The following is a 6,785-nucleotide window of genomic DNA, read 5'->3' as shown; positions in this document are numbered from 1 at the left end:
AAATTGAAATTGATATATGTTTAAATTAGAATATTGAGTTAAATGGTTGAAATTAAAATGAGTAAATGTTGAAATTCGAATGTTGAGTTAAATTGTTATATGTTGAAATTAGAAAATTGAATTGGAATATTCAAATGGATATTCGTTTGTTAAGTAGTTAATTAGTATCATGTGTAGTTAGATTAATTAGTAATATATTTTAAAATGATTAGTAACATGTTACATTTAATGTAATTATTGAAAATTTATTGCGACCGAGCCACAGAGGCTCGGTTTAGTATTTAGTATGTTAATAGGATAGACCTGGTTCGTTATTATATATGTGTTTTTTTTTTAAATTGCAGATTTTGGTTAGTCAATATTTTAGGGGAAACACCATGACGCTAAGGGATCGTGGACGACGGACTACGCGAAGTCGCAATTCGTAAGTTATTTGTTTTATTTACTATATTTAATTATATAAATTATTCTTATCTGATAAGTTTTTTTTGTGAAGGATCAAATCACCGCTCAGACGATAGATATTTTGCGGCAAGCGGAGGAGCGAAACGCCGTGATCTCCCAAGAAGATGCAGAGATGTACGCGATGCGCGACGTTTTGAGAGTACGTAGAGACTGGGAAGTCGGTTTAGGGCCTTCGATCCCAAGGTCATCGCTGAGTGTTGCCCAAACGCTAGATACGGGCTCCTCAAGTTCGTCATCTCAGACTGATCCATTGGTTGCCGAGATGCGAGCTCAGATGGATGCCCAATAAGCCGAGCTGCAGGAGATGCGGCAACAAATCGCCTTCCTCAGCCAGATGCACAACCAGCCTCCCACCACTCCCCAACCTCCGTATGCACCGCAACCAAGTGGGACAGATCAGCAGACGCCAGGTTTCACGCCGGGTTCTACGCCTGGTTCTATGGATTTCTTGCGAGGCCAACCTTACGAAAGCGGCGGAGCGAGCGGCAGCGCGTCAGGCAGCGGTGGACGAGGACACGGAAGCGGTTCCCGAAGTTCTGGCAACTTATTCGGTAGAGGGAATTCTACTATCGATAAGTTTTATAGGAAAAAAAATTAGGAATTTATTTTTTCGCTTTTTTAGAATGAATTTGTATTTTTAATTAAGAATTCTATTTTCAGAATATTATTTCTAATTAATTTATAATTTTATTAATTAATTTTTATTTAATTCTATATGAATTTTGATTTAATTTTCTAATTCTGTATTTTTTTTAATTAAAAAAACATATTCGGTGCGACAATGTCGCACCGAATATAATGGCGGGAACGACATTAGGTGCGACATTGTCGCACCCGATATGAATTTACCCGTCAATTTTATTAAATTTGGCAGGAAAAATACTTGGGCATTTGGTGCGACATGTCGCACCTGAAAGTGTCGCACCTAAAGGTGTACTTATTAGGTGCGACATGTCGCACCTAATGCCTTTAGCGATGGGTTTTTCGGTGCGACTCTGTCGCACCTAAAGTCGCACCTAATAAACTTTTAGGTGCGACATATGAAGTATTCGGTGCGATAATCGTCGCACCGGATGACGTTTTTTGTCCTAGTGTCTTGTCTTCACTTCTTCCCCGACGTTATGCGCCGAATACTCCGCCATAGAGTTAATTGAGTATGTGTCTTTAAATACGTGACCGATGACCCATGGTGCAGCTCCTCAATGGCCCTTTGTTCGAACAACACGCGCACATGAGTGTTTACCCTCGTACGACATAATCTGCCACATCTCATACCATTGCACGATACCCCTCAACCTCCATGTGTATTTCTCGTCTTTGCATAGAACATACCATCTCTTTTTCGAAGAAGATTTTACTCTAAGTTCAAAATTATTTTTCAACGCGTATAGGTGGATATGTTTCTTCAATTCAAGTTTGTTTTCAAACTGCTGCCCAATATATATTTCTTCTGTGCTACCTGTTACTTTCAAAGGTTAGTTAAACAATAACTTAACAGATTATACTTGAAAATTTAAATCCACTTAAATTACCTGTAGAAGAATGACTTGGATAATGACTCGGTTCTTCCTTCACAGCATCATCGGCAGTGAACTCGGGTGTTTTCCATGACTAAGGAGCGATAGCTGATCTGATCATCGGAGGCTCACGCTGACATTGACCCGATGGTTCACAATGGCCCGTTGGTACTGTAAACGTTTCCACAAACTCTTCATATTCTTCAGGATTGGCGAATTCTTCAAATTCTTCACCTCTACCATTGTTATCTCCATCATATCCGTCACTATTCTCTTCATCACCTTCGCCACCTTCGTATTCATCACCTTCGCCAACTTAGTATTCATCACCTTCGTCACTATTGTGTCCATCATATTTGTCACTGTTGTGATTACAATCTCTATCACGCCTGTATACTTCGTCGCGTTTTCGGCACCCTTGTACTCGTTAAACAAGTCATCGTCACAGCCACCGTCTTTGTTTTCAATTATAGGATCATTTTACCGATCCTCGATAACAAGAGTATTTCGTCTCTTCTTCGGTTCATTGCGAGACAGCTTTCCAACTTCCACATCTTTCCCTTTGCATACTCCTCGATACACAATAGGCGCAATGATCTGTTTCGGTACCTAACTTACACAAAGTGGAAATCTATTACGATATTTGTGCTTCATAAAATGCGAAATATCACCATTGTCCTTCAAAATGGTAGGACCCAGCGGAATTGTACCGATTGTGTATGGGACTTCGAGTTTTAAGTCGAACGCGGATCTGTCTACCTCGAGCTTCTCATATTAAAAATCTACTAAGTCTGTGTACGTTACCTCTTTCGGAACTTCGACTGCACGCGTCACTACTACACAAACTACAATAGAAGACATGAAATTTAAGACATTCTCTAAATTGCACGACTTCAATAGTCCAAATTTTCATATGGCTTTACAAGTCGTCATTTGAATAATAATTTAAAAACATCTACGTGAAATATTTTGAGTCGATTAAAAAATGACTTCAAATGTTTATATGTTTTTAAGATGTTTATACAATGACTTTATAAGATATTTTAAGTCATTATTAAAACGACTTTATTGATAATTTTATAAATTTTAAGTCATTTTTTAAATATGTCTTGGAATGTCTTTTAAAATTAATTGTAAAAAATTCTTTATATACATTCTTGTAAAACGACTTTAATCAATTCATAACTTCCAGGTATGCAATATATATTCCACATATGTTTTTTGTTTTAATTTTTATTTTAGGAATTCCACGTATGCAATAATATCTCTGCAATTTTTTTAGTTCTTTCCGTGCATATAGTTGGTTAATAATACAAGGCTGTTAATTTAAATTATTATAGGTGTTTAATTTCGATAGTCATTTTAAATAAAACCGATTTCTCTATTTATTTGTTTCTTGAAACCGTCAAATTTGTTTACAAATTGTCGAAGCCCTAGCCTAAAAAACTATGAGGCGGTGGTTCTGAAAGTAAGAAAAGTAGACGAAGAAATAAAGCAAAGCTTCATTGAACCACCGCTTTATTTCTTCTTGTAATTAAACCACAACCCAACCGATTTACGTCGTCGTCCTGAGGAGAAGAAATCAGAGGCCGAGCATGCCGCCATCCTCACCAGCATCCTCGTCGAAAGGTATGGAACAAGAGGAGGTTATGGTGGCTTTTATTATTTGGCTTCTCTCACCTTCTATATTTAATTTTTGGTCTCTGATTTTCAAAATTGATTTTTGAAAACGTTCTCATTTCAAACCAAAGAAGCCCGAAAAATCTCCGAACGTTGAATCAAAGAAACCAGAGAAACACGACAACCGAATCCGCAAGCCGAAACCCTTGACTACTTGGTGTTTGTTTACTTTTATTTCATTTTTTTTTCAACAAGTATTTTAATTTTACAGGATTGGTTGCAAATAAAGTGGGAAAAAATCGAGTGGTGATGGGTTTCGATGCGTTGAAAGAGTTTTTCGTCTCTGGGTATGCATTTTCTTGTTGTTTCTTCATTTAGTTGTTTTAAATTTCATGGCTAGATGCCAACTATTTGAATATATGTATAATGCAAATTCGAACATGGAATGTGACGAATCTGATAAGAATAATAAAAAAAAATTAACAGCCCTGTTGATACATATATAAAGCAATTATTTTTTTATGGTTTCTAGTTTGTTGTGTGATCGTAAGCTCAAGACCGTATTCCAGCGGCCACCAAAGCAGATAAAGACAATTACTCTCTCTTGCTTCGTTGGCACTGGGAAGAGTGCTTGAAACTAAGTACTTCTTGTTTCCCTCTCTTTTTTTAAATTAATCTGGCCAATCCCCAAATGTTTTTATCTTCGATTGAAAGATATTGGCTTTATCCTATTAGTTAGTGATATCTACCATCAGTCTTCATAAACAAATCATAATTTCAGGTACAAGCGTTTTGTTGTGGCACTTGAGCAAGCATAAAAAGATGTGTTACCTTATCTAACAGATGAGTCAGAGAAGGTGAAATTTCATGAACTATGCTTCCATTAATAATAAAAGTTACAGTCTTATCTTTGTTCCCATAAAACTATTAGTCGATTTTGATAGACACATTTCTTTCTCTGCATTCATATAATTTATGCTCTATTAAACAATACTAAAGCAGAGGAAGAACGCAGATTACTCACTGCCTTAGTTAATAGTCTATGTCCTCTCTATTGACACGTATGAGGTCAAGCTACTTATATAGCACATAAACATGTGTGAACTTTGAAATTATTTTGCAGTGTTATCATAATGCAATGCATAGCTCAAAAAGAAAAAAATTGAAGCAGCAGTATGTTCAGCTTCAAGGCAAAGGAAAGAGCCCAGCTATTTTGGAGGGATGTGCAAGTGAAATATGAAACTTTAGTTGTAACTTGTAGAATGATATTATGTAATAGGTTGTCCCTTGAATGTTCTGTATTTACTGTAAATTTGATATGGTGATTTTTGAACTGATATTGAGGTTCACAGAAACATAAGTTTTTATTCATTTAGTACTATGTTATTGACTATACGTACGTACATATTTTTTTTTCTTTTTCAGGAGACAATTAAATTATTTAAAAAATGCAAGTCCCAAAAAATAAATTAGGCAAGTAACCATGTATATATGAAAAACCAAAACGTCTTCCTAAATGTCTCCATGTCAGCATTTTTTTTACCACGTGGACCCATTTTTATGATGTTTTTATAGAAATTTGAAGACGTTTTTATTTGAGATTTGAAGACATATTTTAAAAGTCTTTAACATGTCTCCACGTCACTTTTTTTTAGCCTACGTGGACGATTTTTTAAGTCGTTCTTTTAGAGATTTTGAGTCATTTTTCTTAAATATTTGGAGACATTTTTATAACGTCTTAATAATCACAGACTTTTTAAGTCACTCACTTAGAGGTCGTTTTCTAGTACGACTCGGAAGGTATTTTAAGTCATCATTTTGATGTCTTAAAATGTGCTTTATGTAGTAGTGCGTATCTGCATTGGTGAACATCCATAGTTGTCCTTTCTTCTCCAACTACCGTTAACCATGATAAAAACTGTAAAAAAACTGTCAAAATATGCAAAATTAGCTGATCTATCGCACAACATCGTAGCATCGTATAGCATCATACAGCATCATACAGCAGTGCATCGTACAACATCGTACAGACCATAATTTTTTTTATCAAATTTCATCGTACAAAAAAGTTAAATCTCATCCTACCATATCGTATACCATCGTACAAAAAAGTTAAAACTCAGATTTTGGACAATGTTTTCAGATCTGATCGATTTTTATTGCTACATTCTATCATATACAATCATAAACTTTGTAAAAATAATTAAGTTAGTAATCTTACCCATGATTCTTTTGAAATCCGCTTAAGTAGAGAGGATTTGAGTGTGGGAGAGAAGATTGAAATTATAAAAAGGAAGAGTGAGAGATGTATAGGGTTCAGAAGGGTATTTTTTTTTTCCGATTTTAGGTCAAAAGTTCATTTTGAGATATTTTTCAAAATTAAGGTCTAATCTTGATATTTAATAAATTATTGAGTCCAATTAATGAAATTTCTCAATGTAAAACTCCTCTGCAGATAAGATATAATGCATCAAAGAAATAAAGTAACAAATAATATTTTGGTACCACACAAACATAAACTATATACCTTCACATGTTACAGATTACAAACTTGAAGAACTTCTTTTTTGGTCTTTTTTGGACTGAAATCCATTCTCATAAAGAGGAAAGTATTTCTTAGGTACGAGTGTCATACGTCGAAAAAAGATGGATGTGATTACTAATTATAGTTGAGCACTAATAAAACTAGAAAACGTCCTACAATGCGTATGTTATTATATATTTTACAAGTTCAAAGATAAAATATCCAGGTTGTAAATCGCAGGATAATTTTAATGGTAAATAATATTTACAGACCGGCCTTTCGATAGTAAATATTATTTAACATTCGAAAAAGCAGAATACATGTCTCCGATTTAGTGAAGGATTCCATGATTCAAATCCGATGATGAATAACTGGAAAAAATTTGGAATTAACAAACAAATAAGAACGGAGTTTTATGAAACCAATGGCAACTTTGGAAGTATGAGAAATATGGGCTATTTCACTAAATAAATGGATAGTTTGACTATAATTTAAAAGTCTCCTTTATAAGTAGGCTAATTGTTTATAAATCTCTATATTAAACTTATAGTATATATTTAAATTATTATGCTATAAGTTTTCTTACTTTTCTTAACGTAAGTACATTTGGTAATATATATATATATATATATATATATATATATATATATATATATATA

At 34.3% G+C, this 6,785-nt stretch overlaps 1 long non-coding RNA gene across 1 annotated transcript; it reads left to right on the top strand.

The window, feature by feature from the left end:
- The first annotated feature begins 3,515 nt into the window (after positions 1–3,515).
- Positions 3,516–4,906, top strand: LOC149402733 (uncharacterized). The gene is made up of 5 exons (XR_016296174.1): positions 3,516–3,628; positions 3,874–3,949; positions 4,135–4,243; positions 4,384–4,459; positions 4,726–4,906. It is a non-coding gene; the product is annotated as an uncharacterized LOC149402733 (long non-coding RNA).
- Positions 4,907–6,785: the final 1,879 nt, after the last annotated feature.

The sequence above is a fragment of the Urtica dioica genome, chromosome 3 (assembly GCF_054948205.1).
Source record: "Urtica dioica subsp. dioica isolate 48M chromosome 3, U.dioica_male_clone48M_v1_H2, whole genome shotgun sequence".
Classification (NCBI taxonomy): domain Eukaryota; kingdom Viridiplantae; phylum Streptophyta; class Magnoliopsida; order Rosales; family Urticaceae; genus Urtica; species Urtica dioica.
This window is presented reverse-complemented; position numbering and strand designations above follow the sequence as displayed.